Source organism: Chiloscyllium plagiosum, unplaced genomic scaffold (assembly GCF_037043375.1).
Source record: "Chiloscyllium plagiosum isolate Xiang-an unplaced genomic scaffold, Cpla_swu_hap1 HiC_scaffold_13, whole genome shotgun sequence".
Classification (NCBI taxonomy): Eukaryota; Metazoa; Chordata; class Chondrichthyes; order Orectolobiformes; family Hemiscylliidae; genus Chiloscyllium; species Chiloscyllium plagiosum.
In genome coordinates this window covers 30,562,931-30,581,035 of record NW_028270151.1, presented here as the reverse complement: position 1 = coordinate 30,581,035, position 18,105 = coordinate 30,562,931, and positions in this window count along the sequence as shown.

The window sequence follows — 18,105 nt, the reverse complement described above, 5'->3', positions numbered from 1 at the left end:
ACTACTGTCTACTAACTACTAACCTACCCTATAATACAAAATAACCCTAACACTGTGCAAAGCAACACCAATAGATAAGTAAATAACTAATAGATCAAAAATTAAAGAAAACCAAAATAAAAACCAAAAAAAAACACAATACTGACCAGCTATGCTCAGCACAAAGCTCCCAAACAAAGGAACGGGAGCATTGCATCTACTCATTAATAACTCAGGAGACTCCCAGAGTGCCCACGGCTTGACAAATCTAATGCCCTAGTTAAGATAGCTGACAAATCTATATCCAAATAACTCAAGTAGGGTTGCCATGTCTTATAAAAATGGTCTGTTGTGTGGTGCAACGTGTTTGTAAAAAAGTCCAAGGAAATGGGCTCCACAATTAATTTCTGCCATCCCAGCAAGCCCGGCAGGTTCTCAGACACCCAGTTCATCAGAATATTCTTCCATGTACAGTATGCAAGAACATTAAATAGTTTCTTCCCATACCCATCTAAAGATGGTAAATTCGGTAGACCTAAGTGGAGAGATATCAAGTCTAATTTGACTTCAGTCCTCAATATCCTCCCTCTCTCTCCCGCCATAGTGGTCCATTAAACACGGAGCCTGTGGCATGTCCAGAAGCCTGTGGCATGTCCAGAAGCAATGGATAAGAGTACCTACACTTATTTTACATTTGGGGCACACTGAAGATGCCCCTTTTTTAAACTTCGCCAGACAGTCAGATGAACCCTGTGCAGAACTTCTAACTGCGTAGTGTATGTCCTATTATAGATTGAGTTCTTTCAAGCATTCTCCCATATGTTCTCCCATTTTCAGAAGAGATCTCCACTCCTAGCTCTTGCTCCCAGACTGCTCATAACCGGTTAATATCCTGCAGGCCCTGCCACCCAGCAGGCCATAGAGGGCACTAACCAAAAGAGTGCTTGTGGAATGTAGCAACAACCTCTCTGTATTGAGCTTATAGGGCTTAGTGAGAAGTGTAGTCTTCTTCTGGACGAAATCCCTAACCTGAAAAAAATGGAAAAGATCTCTGCTGGGCAACCCGTATTTGCGGCTCAGTTGCTCAAAAGGCATCATAACCTTCCTGTTAAACAAGTCTCCCGAACTAGAAACTCCTCTCAATGCCCATAGTTTGAACCCTGAGTCCATCATCCCTGGTCGGAACCCTGGCATGCCAACTATAGGTGTAAGTAGTGACGTCTTGGATAAGCAACCTCACTCTGACACATCGCCCTCCATGCGTTGACTGTACTAATGACAATGGGGTTCTGGCAGTGGTCCATAATTGTCCTCATCTTATCCATGAACAACAGGTTAATAAGAAGGCACTTTGGCTGGGAGGCCTCAATATCCAGCCATGTTGAGCCTGGATTGTTACCTACCCAATCGCAGTCAAAGGACAGTAGGGAATTCAATTGATACCTCCTGATGTCTGAGAAATCAACTCCTCTCCCTCCTTGAGGCAACTGCAATTTAGTAAGTTTGACGAGGGGTTGCCCACAATGGCAGACAAAGGAACCAACCATCTCATAAGCTTCCACAGCGCTGACCTGGGAAACATTATAGGGAGCATATGCGTGGGATAAAGCAAACGAGGAAGAACATTCATCCTAATGAGAGATACTCAGCCCAGCCATGAAATTGGAAGAGCCTCCCATCTCTGGAGATCCCACCTAATACTGTCAAGCAAGTGAGCGAAGTTAGTCCGAAATAACAGATCAAACTTAGGGGTAATAAAAATGCCTAGGTATAGGAGCCCTGCCTGTGACCACTTAAAAGGAAACTTAGGGCTACCTTCAACTTCTGGCACATCCTTAAGGTTCCCCAAAGGCATAGCCTCCAATTTTGCAAAGTTAATCTTATATCCTGAAATAGCCCCAAATGAACCGATACATTGTATCAAATGGAGTACAGAGGTCATTGGGATCAATAAAAACAGAAGGACATCATCTGCGTACTTCAACCCCAGGGCATCAATGTGGACTTCACCAGTTTCCTCATTTCCCCTTCCCCCACCTCACCCCAGTTCCAAACTTCCAGCTCAGCATTGTCCCCATGACTTGTTCTACCTGCCTATCTTCCTTTCCACCTATCCCTCCACCCTCCTCTCTGACCTATTACCTTCATCCATTCACCCATTGTACTCTTTGCTATCTTCCCCCACCCTCCTCCCTGACCTATCACCTTCATCCCCACCCCCAAAAACCTATTGTACTCTATGCTACTTTCTCCCCACCCCCACCCTCCTCGCATTTATCTCTCCACCCTTCAGGCACTCTGCCTCTATTCCTGAGGAAGGGCTTTTGCGCGGAACGTCGATTTTCCTGCTCCTCGGATGATGCCTGAACGGCTGTGCTTTTCCAGCACCACTCTAATCCAGAATACAGTGTAATCTTGTGTGCCCTCAATCCCACTTCCAGAGCAGTTATGTGGACGTTCTGACGAATGGCCTCTGCCAGCAGTTCTATCACCAATGTAAACAACAACGGTGAAAGGGGGCAGCCTGTCGACTATCCCTACAAATCCTAAAATTCTCAGACTTCACCCCATTGGTGATGACCACTGCCAGATGCGGGGGTGATATAAAACCTCCACCCACCTATCAAAGTCCCCACCCAACCCAAACTGTTCTAAGACATAAAAAAGATACAGCCATTCAGCCCGGTCAAATGCTTTCTCTGCATCTAAGGAAATCACCAACCCCTGAATTGATTGTTGCTGAACAACTTGTTCTAATATTATTAGAAGACCTATGGCCCCTTATAAAGCCTGTCTAGTCCTCTTAAACAATATGGGGCAACACCTTTTCCAATCTCAGCACCAGGATCTTAGACAGAATCTTGAAATCTGAATTTAATAGAGAGTTGGGCCTGTGAGTGGCACGGTGGCACAGTGGTTAGCACTGCTGCCTCGCAGCGCCGGAGACCTGGGTTCAATTCCCACCTCAGGCGACTGACTGTGTGGAGTTTGCACGTTCTCCCCGTGTCTGCGTGGGTTTCCTCCGGGTGCTCCGGTTTCCTCCCACAGTCCAAAGATGTGCAGGTCAGGTGAAGTGGCCATGCTAAATTGCCCATAGTGTTAGGTAAGGGGTACATGTAGGGGTATGGGTGGGTTGCGCTTCGGTGGGTCGGTGTGGACTTGTTGGGCCGAAGGGCCTGTTTCCACACTGTAAGTAATCTAATCTAATCTGTATGAGGCACAATCCTCAGGAACCTTCCCCTTCTTCAGAATTAAGGAAATATTAGCTTGTCTCAAAGATGGTGGTAGGCATACATACATATGGGAGTGATTGTACATCTCCAACATCGGCTCTGACAGAATCCCTATAAACTCCTTATAAAACTCACCTGGAAGTCGATCAGGGCCAGGCGCTTTCCCACTCTGAAGTTGCCTAGCTGCCTCCTGTATTTCCTGAACTGTCAAGGGGGCATGAAGGAGAGAGGCCTGTTCCCAGGTCTCTGGGAGGTCCAGGTTCTTAAAAAAGGCCTCCATTTTAGCCCTCCTGTCCTCGCAACCTTCAGACCAATACAATTCAGAGTAAAAATGTCGAAAAGCCTCATTAATCTTTTTAGTATCGTAAGTAAGGACTCTGGCACTGTCTCTGATTGCACTAATGGATTGGGGAGCACACTTTCTCCTAGTCAGGTTCGCTAAATACTTCCCTGACCTATTCCATACTCAAACAGCCTTTGTCTAGCAAAAGCAAGTTCTTTCTTTGCATTTTGTGTCAGTATTGAATTCAAGGCAGCCCAGAGGGCTGTGATCCACTGTAGCTTAGTTACCAAACGCTGCGCAAGATGTGCTGCCTCAGGGGATTTCAACCACATCTCAAATAGATGCTGCTGTTCCTCCTTCTGTCATTTCCAGCTAGCCAAAAAGGAAATAGTTAATCCCCTAGTAAAGGCCTTAGCGGTCTCCCATAGAGAAAAGGGTCGAAATGCCAATGCCGCAAACCCAGCTCCTCACTCTTGACCTTAACTTCCAAATATACCACCACATGATCAGAGATAGCTATATTCCCAATTTTACAACCCATAATCGAATCCAGAAGGGCCAAGGGAGCCAGAAAGAGATCAATCCGCGTGTGACATTTATGTGGATTTGAAAGAAAGGTGAAGTCCCTACCAGTAGAGTCATAGTCATAGAGTCATAGAGATGTACAGCATGGAAATAGACCCTTCGATCCAACCTGTCCATGCCGACCAGATATCCCAACCCAATCTAGTCCCACCTGCCAGGCACCCGGCCCATATCCCTCCAAACCCTTCCTATTCATGCACCCATCCAAATGCCTCTTAAATGTTGCAAATGTACCAGCCTCCACCACTTCCTCTGGTAGCTCATTCCATACATGTACCACCCTCTTTGTGAAAAAGTTGCCCTGTAGATCTCTTTAATATCTTTCCACCTCTCACCCTAAACGTATTCCCTCTAGTTCAGGACTCTCCGACCCCAGGGAAAAGACTTTGCCTATTTACCTTATCCACGCCCCTCATAATTTTGTAAACCTCTATAAGGTCACCCCTCAGCCTCCGATGCTCCAGGGAAAACAGCCCCAGCCTATTCAACCTCTCCCTGTAGCTCAAATCCTGTGAAGACATCTCCAAGTATCCACCAGCCCCAATTCCTTGTGTAGTCAACCACCTGCTTGGCCTGCGAAGAAATGGTTGATGGCCCTCAAGGCATCCTGTCCACTGTCGGATCCAAGAGACAATTAAAATCCCCCCCCCATCCCCTAATAATGTGCCGTGTTCCAAAGGCACTCATCTTAGAGAAAGCACGAATCAAACATTTGAGCAGTTGAACCGAAGGATAGTAGACATTTAAAATGCCATATTCCTCCCCATGTATCAGGGCTTTAAGTATCACAAACCATCCCTGCTCATCTTTCACCTGCTCTGATAATGTGAATGGAAGATTTTTCTGGATAAGTACTGGCACTCCCCTACTTTTAGTAGTAAAAGATGAAATGAATAGGACAGGGCATCCTTACTGTAATGCACCAGTTATTGGGAATAATTGCCCTAATACACTGGCGATTGAGTATCCTTACCGTAATACACTGGGGACAGGACTTCCTTACCGTAATACAGTGGTCCCCCGTACCTGCAGGATACCCAGACCCAGTGTGCTATTCCAAGATGTACCGTGGAAGTCTGAAACCGCAGATAGGTGCAAACCATTCATTTAAATGGGAAAAGTCCCTTCCCGGCAGCCTCCTGGTCCCTGGTTCTGGAATGTTCTCTTTTATATGTTTGGGCCGTGGGAAACTGCAGGTAACTGAAACTGCGGAAACTGGGCCCATGGATACTGGGGTCGCCCAGTACATGGGAAACAGGGTACCCTTAAAGTAATACACCAGGGACTGGGTATCCTTACCATGATACACCAGAGAGAGGGTATCCTTACTATAATACACCGCAATTGGGAATTCTTACTATTATAGACCAGGAATTGGGTATCCTTCCTGTAATACATCGGTAATTGGGTATCCTTATGGAAATACACCTGAGATTTGGCATACACTGGAGACAGGTTTCCATTCAGTAATACACAAGAGCCAGGGCATCCTTACCATAATATACAAGGGACTGGGCACCATCACCATAATACATTGGGTATTAGTTAGCATTGCTGCCTCACAGCACTGGAGACCTGGATTCGATTCCAGCCTCGGGTGACTGTCTGTGAGGAGTTTGCACATTCTCCCCATGTCTGCGTCGGTTTCTTCTGGGTGCTCTGGTTTCCTCCCACAGACCATAGATGTGCAGGTTAAGTGAATTGGCCATGTAAATTGCCCATAGGGATGTGTAGGTTAGGCACATTAGTCGAGGTAAATGTAGAGGAATGGGGAATGAATTTGGATGGGATACTCTTTGGAGGGTTGGTGTGGACTTATTGGGCTGAAGGGCCTGTTTCCACACTTTAGGGATTGTATGATTCTATGATTGTGTGTGCTTACTGTAATACTCCAGAGACAGGGCATCCTTTCTGCAATAAACTGACGTTTAGGCATCTTACCATAATATACTGGGGATTGAGATCCTTGTCATAATACACCGGGACGGGGCCCCTTACCATAATACACTGAAGATTGGGCACCTTTACCATAATTCACCATGGATTGGGTGTCCTTACTGTAAAATATCAGGGTTTGCGTATCCTTGCTGTAATACATCAGAGTTTGGGCACCTTACTGTAATATACCGAGAATTGGACATTGTTGCCGTAACACACTGGGGTTAGACTATCCTTAGGAGAAAGTGAGGACTGCAGATGCTGGAGATCAGAGCTGAAAAATGTGTTGCTGGAAAAGCGCAGCAGGTCAGGCAGCATCAAAGGAGCAGGAGAATCGACGTTTCGGGCATAAGCCCTTCTTCAGGAATGAGGAGGGTGTGGCAAGCAGGCTAAGATAAAAGGTAGGGAGGACGGACTTGAGGGAGGGGTGTTGGGAATGTGATAGGTGGAAGGACGTTAAGGTGAGGGTGATAGGCCGGAGAGGGGTTGGGGACAGAGAGGTCGGGAGGAAGATTGCAGGTCAAGAAGGCGGTGCTGAGTCCGAGGGATTTGACTGAGAAAAGGTGGGGGGAGGGGAAATGAGGAAGGTGGAGAAATCTGCATGCATCCCTTGTGGTTGGAGGGTTCCTAAGTGGAAGATGAGGCCCTCTTCCTCCAGGCATCGTGTTGCCATGATCTGGCGATGGAGGAGGCCAAGGACCTTGGCGGAGTGGGAGGGGGAGTTAAAGTGTTCAGCCACAGGGCGGTTGGGTTGGTTGGTGCGGGTGTCCCAGAGGTGTTCTCTGAAACGTTCCGCAAGTAGGCGGCCTGTCTCCCCAATGTATAGGAGGCCACATCGGATGCAGCGGATGCAGTAAATGATGTGTGTGGAGGTGCAGGTGAATTTGTGGCGGATATGGAAGGATCCCTTGAGGCCTTGGAGGGAAGTGAGGAGGGAGGTGTGGGCGCAAGTTTTGCATTTTTTGCGGTTACAGGGGAAGGTGCCAGGAGTGGAGGTTGGATTGGTGGGGGGTGTGGACCTGATGAGGGAGTCGCGGAGGGAGTGGTCTTTCCAGAACGCTGATAGGGGAGGGGAGGGCAATATATCCTTGGTGGTGGGGTCTGTTTGGAGATGGCGTAAATGATGAAGGATGATATGATGTATCTGGAGGTTGGTGGGTTGGTAGGTGAGGACCAGTGGGGTTCTGTCCTGGTGGAGATTGGAGGGGCGGGGTTCAAGGGCGGAGGAGCGGGGAGTGGAGGAGATGCGGTGGATAGCATCGTCAACCACATCTGAGGGGAAATTGCGGTCTTTGAAAAAGGAGGCCATCTGGGTTGTTCGGAGTTGGAATTGGTCCTCCTGGGAGCAGAGGTGAAGGAATTGGGAATATGGGATGGCATTTTTACAGGGGGCAGGGTGTGAGGAGGTGTAATCTAGGTAGCTGTGGGAGTCAGTCGGTTTATAATAAACGTCCATGGTGAGTCGCTTGTCCGAGATAGAAATGGAGAGGTCTAGGAAGGGGAGGGAGGAGTCTGAGACAGTCCAGGTAAATTTGAGGTCAGGGTGGAAGGTGTTGGTAAAGTGGATGAACTGTTCAACCTCCTCGTGAGAGCACGAGGTAGCGCCGATACAGTCATCGATGTAGCGGAAGAAAAGGTGGGGGGTGGTGCCAGTGTAGCTGCGGAAAATGAACTGTTCCACATATCCGACGAAGAGGCAGGCATAGCTGGGGCCCATGTGGGTGTCCATGGCTACTCCTTTGGTTTGGAGGAAGTGGGAGGATTGGAAAGAGAAGTTGTTCAGAGTGAGGACCAGTTCAGACAGTCGAAGGAGGGTGTCAGTGGAAGAGTACTGGTTGGTTCGGCGGGAAAGGAAGAAGCGGAGGGCGTTGAGGCCTTCGTGATGGGGGATGGAGGTGTATAGGGACTGGATGTCCATGGTGAAGATGTATAGGGACTGGATGACTAGCGCTTTGACTATCCTTATCATCATATACAAGAGACAGAGTATCCTTACCATACTAGACTGGGGATTGGGTATCCTTACCGTAATACACCAGTGACTGCGTTTCCTTACCATAATACACCAGAATCTGGATACTCTTACCATAATATGCAACGGACGGATAATTTATTGTGATATACCAGAGACAGGAATTCCTTACTGTGATACACTGGGGATTGGGTATCTTTGTCATAATACAATGGAGAGGGGGCACCCTTAATGTATTACACGAGAGACAATGCATTCTTAGCATAATATATCAAGGATTGGTCATCTTTACCATAAGTCACCGGGATTGGGCATCCTTAATGTAATATACGAGGGATTTGGCATCTTTACTGTAATACACTGGAGAAAGGGCATCCTTACCGTAATAGATCAGATACAGGGTATCCTTACCATAACATACGAGGGACGGTGCATCCTTACCATAATACAGCAGAGACAGCGTATCCTTACCATAAAGCAATTGGGAATAGGCATCCTACCGTAATACATCGGGATTGGGCATCCTTACTTAATATCCTGGGGGTTGGGCACCCCTACCTTAATACACTGGGGATTGGATACCTTTACTGTAATACACCAGAGCTTGGGCATCCTTACCGTAATAGACCGGAGATTGGGCACCCATACTGTAATACATTGGAGACAGGACGTCCTTACTGTAAGATATCCAATCCTTAGTGCATCATGTTAACAATGTTCAGTCCCTGGTCACAGGGGACTGACCATCCTAAATGTACTCCACTGGGGACAGGATACCCTTACCATAATATGCCAGAGACAGGGAATCCTTACAATAATCCACCAGACTGTTACAATTATGCACTATTGGAGCATCCTTACTGTAGTAAATCAAGGATTGTGCACCCTTGCCGAATTATAGCAGATACAGGGCATCCTTGCGTAATACACCAAATAGGGCATCCTTACCGTATTACAATGGGGATTGGGTTCATTACCATTATAGACTGGCGATAGGGCATCCTTAATGTAATAAAGACTGCGACAGGACGTCCTTACTCTATTACACTGTGGAATGGGATCTTTACTGTAATGCACTAGAGACAGGGCACTTTATTATAATACGTTGAGGATTGGACATCTTTACTATAATACACCAGAGATGGGCAGCCTTACAGTAATACACCAGTGAAGATGGTGTATCCATCTAGTAATACACTGGTTCAACCAGTCTACAGTAGTAGACAGAGGTTTGGCCATCCTTACTGTAAACACAACCAGTCTATTGTAATACCCTGAGGACTGGATATCCTTACAGTAATACACTGGCTAAACCCCCAATCTGTGGTAATATACCAGTGACTGGGAATGCTTACTGTAATACTCTGCGGACTGTATCCTGACCATAGTGATTGCAAAATGTTCAACAGCATTTGCGAAACCTCAGATACCGAAGCAGTCTGTGTCCAAATGCAACAAGATCTGGACAATATCCAGGCTTTGGCTGACAAATGGCAAGTAATATTCGTGCCACACAAATGCCAGGCTATGACCATAACCAAGCAGAGCCCAGCTAACCATTTCCCCATGGCATTTAACTGTGTTACCTTCACTGAATCCCTCATTATCCAACATCCTGGGAGTTATCATTGACTAGAAACTCAACTGGACTCACCACATAAATGCAATGGCTACAAGAGCAGATCTGAAGCTAGGAATACTGCAGTGAGTAACTCACCTCCTGACTCCCCAAAGCCTGTCCACCATCTACAAGGCCCAAGTCAGGAATGTGATGGAATACTCCCCACTTGCCTGGATGACAGCAGCCCCAACAACACTCAAGAAACTTTACACCATTCAAGTTAAATCAGCCTGCTTAATTGGTACTACATCTACAAGCATCCATTCCATCTACCACTGTCTCTCAGTAGCAGCAGTAGATACTATTCACAAGGTACACTGCAGAAATTCACTAAAATTATTTAGACAGCACCTTCTAAACACATGACTACTTCCATCTAGAAGGAAAAGATGTATTGGAACACCATCACCTTCAAGTTCCCCTCCATGCCACTCACCATCCTAGAAATATATTGGCGTTCCTTCAGTGTCCCTGGGTCAAAATCCCAGAATTCCTTCCCTAATGGCATTGTGGGTCAACCAACAGCAGGTGGACTGCAGCAGTTCAAGAATGCAACTCACTATCACCTTCTCAAGGGCAGCTAGGGACAGGCAATAAATGCTGGCCAGTCAGTGATGCCTACATTCCACAAAAATGAATGAATTAAAAAAAAGACCAACTCAAACATTATACCAGGGACTGAACATTGTTAACATGATGCACTAAGGATTGGATATCTTACTATAATACTCTGGGAACTGGCTATACATAAGGTACTACCTAGGTCTGGGTATCTTTTTCATAATACACGTGGGAATGGGACTTACTGTAATATACCAAGGACTGGGTGTTCTTAGCTTAATACATTGGGGACTTGGCATCCTTACCATAATATAGTGGAGACTGGATATCTTTACTGCAATGGACAAGGGACTGCATACCCTTACTGTAGTACTTGGGTATCCTTAGCATAATAAGCCAGGATTGGGTATTCTTGCCATAATATATAGTGTTAGGGTATCCTTCCAATAGTACACTGGGTCTGGGTATCCTTGCAGTAATACATCAGGGCAGAGTATCCTTACCATATTACAGCAGGGCTTTCCTCTGGCTATCCTTAACACATCCAAGTCTGGATATCTTTACCATAATATGTCAGGTACTGGATATCCTGAGAACATCAAAACTTGGTATAATTACCAGATCTGGGTACCTTTAATGGAACGTACCTGTGACCTAGAATTTTTACAGTATTACACACAGGTCTGGATATAGTTACCAAAGTACACCAGAGTCCGGCTATTGCATTCAAGGTTTGCTATCCATACTATAATAAGCCTGAGTCTTGATATCATTACCATAATATACCAGATTTTGGGTGTCCTTATCATAATGCTCCCTTAGGCTGGGTATCCTTACAGTGAGACGTCCAGGTCTGACTGTCCTTATCAGAATATATGTCAGTCTGGGCACCTTTATCATAATACACCCCCCTCTGGAAGCTTCTAATGCAAGGCATTCACTCTGGGCACCCACTACTGTAATACATCCAAGTCTGAGTATTCTTACCATAATACATCAAGAGTTTGGATATCTTTACCATAATACAATCCCCTCGGAGAAAGTGAGGACTGCAGATGCTGCAGATCAGAGTCAAAAAGTGTGGTGCTAGAAAAGCACAGCCGGTTAGGCAACATCCAAAGAGCAGGAGAGTAGATGCTTTGAATATAGGAGAGGCCTAACGAGGCTGAGAGATAAATGGGAGGGGGATGGGGCTGGGGGACAGGTAGCTGGGAATGTGATAGTTAGATGGAGGTCAGGTATCATGGTGATAGGTCGGAGTGGAGGGTGAAAAAACGATGGATAGGTATGACAGATCAAGACAGCGGTGCCCGAGTGGAAGGTTGGATCTGGGATAAGGTGGTGAGAGGGGAGATGAGGAAACTGGTGAAATCAACATTGATCCCATGTGGTTGGAAGGTCCCAAGGTGGAAGATGAGGTGTTCTTCCTCCAGGTGTCAGGTGGCTAGAATCTGGCAGTGGAGGAGGCCGAGGACTTGCATGTCCTTGGTGGAGTGGGAGGGAGAGTTAAAGTATATGACTACAAGGTGGTGAGGTCGTTTAGAGCATGTGTCCCAGAGATATTCTCTGAAACGTTCTGCAAGTTGGCATCCTGTCTTCCAAATGTAGAAAAGACCACATTGGGAGCAACGGAAACAGTAGGTAATGCGCGTGGAGGTGCAGGAAAATCTCTGCCGGATGTGGAAGGATCCTCTCTGGCCTTGGATGGACGTGAGGGGGGAGATGGGGCACAGGTTTTACACTTCCTGCAGTGGTATGAGAAAATGCCGGGAGTGGAGGGCGGATTGGTAGGGGGCATGGACCTAACAAGGGAATCGTGGAGAGAATGGTCTCTGCAGAATGCAGATATGGCATTGGAGGGGACGGGCGGGGAGGTGTGAAGGAAATATATCTCTGGTGATGAGGTCTTTTTTTAGGTGGTGGAAATAATGGAAGATGATACGTTGTATCTGGAGGTTGGTGGATTGGAAAGTGAGGACCAGGGCGTTCTGTCCTTGTTGCTATTGGAGGGATGGAGTTCTTGAAGAAGGAGGCCATCTGGGATGGTCTATGGTGGAATTGGAACTCCTGGGAACGGATGCAGCAGAGGCAGAGGAATTAGGAGGAATGGATAACATTTTACAGGAGGTAGGATGGGAGGAGGTGTAGTCCAGATAGCTGTGGGAGTCAGTGTGTTTGAAGTAGTTGCCTGTGTCGAGTCAGTCGCTGGAAATTGAGATCCTTAAAGAAGGAGGCTACCTGGGATGTTCTATGGTGAAATTGGTCCTCCTGGGAGCAGATGCAGGGGAGGCAGAGGAATTGGGAGCAAGGGATACGTTTTACAGGAGGTAAAATTCCATTTCGGGTGACCGACTCAACACGGACAAATTATAGAATGTGTGATCCCAGCCATGACACTTTTGGCATTGCACATCAGGACAGCACAGTGACTCAGTGGTTAGCACTGCTGCCTCACAATACCAGGACCTGGGTTTAATTCCAGTCTTGTTTGACATTCTCCCAGGGTCTGTGTGTGTATCCTTCAGGTGCTCCAGTTTCCTCCCCCAGTCCAAAGATAAGTACATGAATAGGAAAGGCTTGGAGAGCTTTGGGCCAGGAGCAGGCAGATGGGACTAGCTTACTTTGGGATCATTTTGATATGGATTCCGTGCTGTATAATGCCATGTGATCATAGAGTTGTTGATTAATCCTAGCAATCTGATTCCAAAAGATAATTTTTGAAGCAATCAACATACATTAGATTGTTGTCATCCTAATGACAACTGCAGGCCTTCCCAAATAGTGACTTGTTACCCACAGTGGGGTCATCTGATGAAATTTAGGGTTCACAGCTCCCAAATCTAAAATACATGTTATAGAGTACAGCAAGGCCAAGAGGAACAGTTGAAGATGTAATAAACGTCAGTGTGTTGTCTGACTTCTCTGTCTTTCAGGATGGTGAGTACCTGAAACACCAATCTAGTGGTAATCATCCTTGCTGGTAAGCTAATTAGCTAATAACAGCAGTTAATAGTGCATTAGGATGGACTAATATCAGCAGTGTTTATCTTTTCACTCTTACTTGTCTCGCAGACTGGATGGTTCTGCCAGAGACTGTTAGAGCTCACTCTACCTGGTGAGTTTCACAAGGCAAAAGTGGTTCTTTCTACCAGCCCCATGTCCACCCCATCCAACCCACCATGGTCGGCTACATAATACGGATTAGCTGCAAATGGTTAATTCCCCTGGCAAGTCTGTGACAGAGAGTGTGAATATGCATGAGGTAAGGTGTGAGGCAGAGAGTATTTTGACAAGTGAAGGAGTGTTTGGAAAGTGTTGTTGGAGGACCTTGGGTGAGTTGTTGCATCAAATCATACATAACATGTCACTGGTGAAGGTGTGGGATGGGGTGCCAATTAAGTTGGCTGCTTTGTTCTGGATGACGTCAAACTTCTTGAGTGTTGTTGGAGCTTCACCCATCGAAGATAAATGGAGAACATTCCATCACACTCCTGACTTGTGCGTTGTAGATACTGGACAGACATGGGGGAGGCAGGAGATGAGATCTTGACAAAAAAATCCTAACCTCTGACCTGCTATTATAGTCGCAGTGTTCACTACCAATTGGCTGGTGCTGTTCAATATTTGGTAACCCCCAGGATGTTGAGAACAGGGAATTCAGTAATCGTAAAGAGTGCATCTTTTTCTTATCCAATTTTTTTGATTATTTCTGATTTTTTTTTGATATTGGACTAAAATGGGGAATGAACTGTTTTGAATCTAAGGACTTAGGAAGGAATTGCTGTGCTTTTAAAAACAAATCACTGTAACTCATTGTAAGTTGTCTTTACAGAGCTGCTTTGGAAGCAGTGTTGGAAGGGCGCTAACATAGCATGACACTGGGGCGTGTGTGCAGGGTGGGACTTAGCTGGCAACAAGAAGCTGATTGGTTTATGCAATAATGACCTATTGTGATTGTCAAAGGTCATCACCCTGACATAAAGTCTCTTATTGGTTCCTGAACAGCTGAAGAGTTGTGTTTGTGAGAATGATACAGTTACAGAAGATTTCGGAACTGGAATGGGGAAGGTCTGCCTCCATATGTCAGCAGCCAAATAACTCAAGCCTGTTGTTTTCTCCCCTATTTCTAGGAATTGTTGTCTCTAATCAGTGACTATGAAACTGAACAATTAATATGTAAATGCTCTGTGATTTCAGCAAAGAGCTGATAATTTGGGAAGTGAAGACTTTGGAGAAGAAAAGAGAAAGGAACATCTTATCTAAGCCTGAAGACTTGTGTTATTGCTTTGTGATTCTGCAACATATTGCAAATTCATAGTTATTTGTTTGTGGTTCAAATTTACTTATTTGTAATAAGCAATTGTGCATGTTGGTCAGTACTTTCTTTGACCTAATTATATCAGACAGGTAAGATGGGGACATTGTATACTTTGACTAAATCATTCATTTTTATGACAACACCAGCACTAGTTGGGCTTGAGAATCAGTACATTTTCCAAATGGGTCATAACAGTTGGTAATGGCATTGAATGTCAATGGATGATGAATAGATTCTCTCTCGTTTGAGAAATTTTGCAGTGGTTCAAGGACGCAGCTCACCTTCTCAAGGGAAATTAGGGACTGGCAATAAATACTTGCCTAACTGACAATGCCTATATCCCACGAATTAATAAAATCAAAATTAAGGATGTGCAACAAATACTGGCATTGTCCACAATGCTCAGATCATGTGAAAGAACAAAATAATGCAGAAATTGTTGAAGGTGGCCAGTCGTATTGTTAAAATCATTAAAAAGGCTAACAGGATTCTTGAGCTATAGAAATTAAAGAGTAAAAATACAAAAACAAGGAAGTTGCAATACCTTTTTGAAAAGGTTTACTAACCTTTTAGAAATACTTATTATCTGATATATGATATCCAATGGGGATGATACAAATCAAGTGAAAGGTTAGCAGAGTATTCAGACAGGTTTACTTATTAGATTACTTCACTCTTGGCTTGCATTTTGATTTTGTCAGTACATACCCAGATGTGGTCCGCTGGCCAAAATGTTTGCTCACTTCTCAATTTGTCTGCTCACTATATAATGCCATCTGAATATTGATAGAGACAATGGACAAAGCCTGGAAAAAAGAGCTGAAATCTAGAGTCTGGAGAGTAGCAGGTGATGGAGGAGGTCTCCGACGGCAGCAGCAGTGGCAGCAGCATTAGGACAAGCGAGACAAAGCTCCACCCTACCCTGTCGAGTAAGGAGCAGGTCCTGCGCTCACACCCCCAGCCTGGTCTCACAGGCTGGGCTGAGGTTCCAGGTGCACAGTTAGGCCTAGGCACCTGAAGGAGCAGAAGCATCGGTAAAATAGACGGATGGCAGATCGACAGCAGCATTTGGAAGAGCATCAGATGGGTAACAGGAGGCTTCCCGTGTCCCAGCAATGAGGTGGGGGAGTTGAGTGGCAGTCTCGGCCTAGTGTAACGATCTTGGCCCGGCTATGGCTGTCTTCCTTAGTGGAGGCTTCCCACCCAGTGTTCCTAGTGGCGTGGTGGGGTGGCCTTGTCCTGGCTGCGTTTTCAGGGTATTCTATCTTTCACAGTTGGCTTTCCTCAAGCCCAGGAGCCTTTAACTGAACTGCGATGAACTTTGTTTTAATATTACTTTTATTATTATGTATGGCTTCTGTTATTAATATATGTGCTGTGGTTTAGGGTGTAGGTTTGCTCGCTGAGCTGTAGATTTGATATCCAGACATTTCATTTACCTGGCTAGGTAACATCATCAGTGGCGACCTCCAAGTGAAGCGAAGCTGTTGTTTCCTGCTTTCTATTTATATGTTTGTCCTGGATGGGGTCCCTGGGGTTTTTGGTGATGTCATTTCCTGTTCGTTTTCTGAGGGGTTGATAGATGGTATCTAGATCTATGTGTTTGTTTATGGTGTTGTGGTTGGAGTGCTAGGAGTTCTCTGCATGTCTTTGCTTTGCCTGTCCCAGGATAGATGTGTTGTCCCAGTCGAAATGGTGATTTGTTTTTCCTCCGTGTGTAGGGCAATGAGGGAGAGATGGTCGTGTCTTTTTGTGGCTAGCTGATGTTCTTGTATCCTAGTGGCTAACTTTCTTCCTGTTTGTCCTATGTAGTGTTTGTGGCAGTCCTTGCATGGAATTTTGTAGACGACATTGGTTTTGTCCATGGGTTGTACTGGGTCTTTCAAGTTTGTTAGTTTTTGTTTGAGGGTGTTGGTGGGTTTGAGTGCTACCAGGATTCCGAGGGGTCTTAGTAGTCTGGCTGTCATTTCTGAAACTTCTTTGTTGTATGGTAAGGTGGTTAGGGTTTCTGGCTGTGTTTAGTCTGCTTGTCATGGTTTGTTCTTGAGAAATTTGCGGACTGTATTTTTTTAGTATCCGTTCTTCTTGAATACGTTGTATAGGTGGTTCTCCTCTGTTTTCCGAAGTTCGTCTGTGCTGCAGTGTGAGGTGGCTCATTGGAATAGTGTTCTGATACAGCTTCGTTTGTGTGTGTGTTGGGATGGTTGCTGGTGTAGTTAAGTATTTGGTCAGTGTTTGTCAGTTTTCTGTATACGCAGGTTTGTAGTTCTCCGTTGTCCATTCTTTCGACTGTGACGTCCAGGAATGCGAGTTTGTTGTTGGTTTCTTCCTCCTTGGTGAACTTTATGCCTGTGAGGGTGTTGTTGATGATGTTAAATGTCTCTTCTATCTTGTTTCATTTTGTGATGACAAAGGTGTCATCTACGTAGCGGACCCAGATTTTTGCTTTGATGGTTGGTAGGGCTGTTTGTTCTAGTCTTTGCATTACTGCTTCTGCTATGAATCCTGATAGTGGAGATCCCGTGGGTGTGCCGTTGGTTTGATTGTAGATTATGTTGTTGAAGGTGAAGTGGGTGATGAGGCACAGGTCCACTAGCTTCATGATGTTTTCATTGGTAATGTGATTGATGGTGGTTGGGGTGTGTGTGATGGTCTCTTCTAAAAGCATGGTAAGTGTTTCCTTTGCCAGGTCGATGTTGATGAAGGTGAACAGTGCTGTTACGTCGAATGAGATCATTGTTTCGTCTTCCTCTATTTTGGTGTTTTTGATGATTTTTATGGACTACCAAAATCCATAAACCAGGAGCCCCCCTCAGACCCATAGTCTCACTACCCGGAACACCAACTTACAGACTGGCCAAAGAACTACACGCAAGACTGAAATACCTAGTAGAAGAGTCACAGCACTCCAAGCACTCCGCCGAGGAATTCCTAAAAATCATCAAAAACACCAAAATAGAGGAAGACGAAACAATGATCTCATTCGATGTAACAGCACCTCTTTGTGTGCGAGCTGCTAGTCCAACTAAGGCCATCTATAGTTTGAGGTGGAAGATATTGTACATGATGATCCCTTTACAAATGAAGCAGGACATGCTCTAGAGATAATAGAAAAATTCATTGGAACATATATTTAGGAAGAGGGAAGAGACGGACTGGAGTTTGTATTGAACTATGAATTGCAAATAAATAGATGTGGAAAACAGGTTGACACCAGCTTTCTGCTTCTGTAAATGGATGGTTAGCAATACAACTCATATTTGATGCATCCCATGTGAGTATTGGTTCAAACATCCTGCCTTTCTTCTGTGGTCAGATATACCCAAACTTGGATCTGAGGGCACAGCCTGACAGTAAAGGGAAGACCCTTTAGAATGGAAATAAGAAGAAACTTCTTCAGCCAGAGAGTGGTGAATCTGTGGATATTCATTGCCATGGAAGGCTGTGGAGGTCAGGTCATTGAGTGTGTTCAAGACAGACATAGATAGGTTCTTGATTGTCAAGGGGATCAAGGGTTATAGGGAGAAAGCGGGAGAATTGGGTTGAGAAACTTACCAGCCATGATTGAATGGTAGAGCAGACACAATGGGCCAAATGACCCAATCTCTGTTCCTA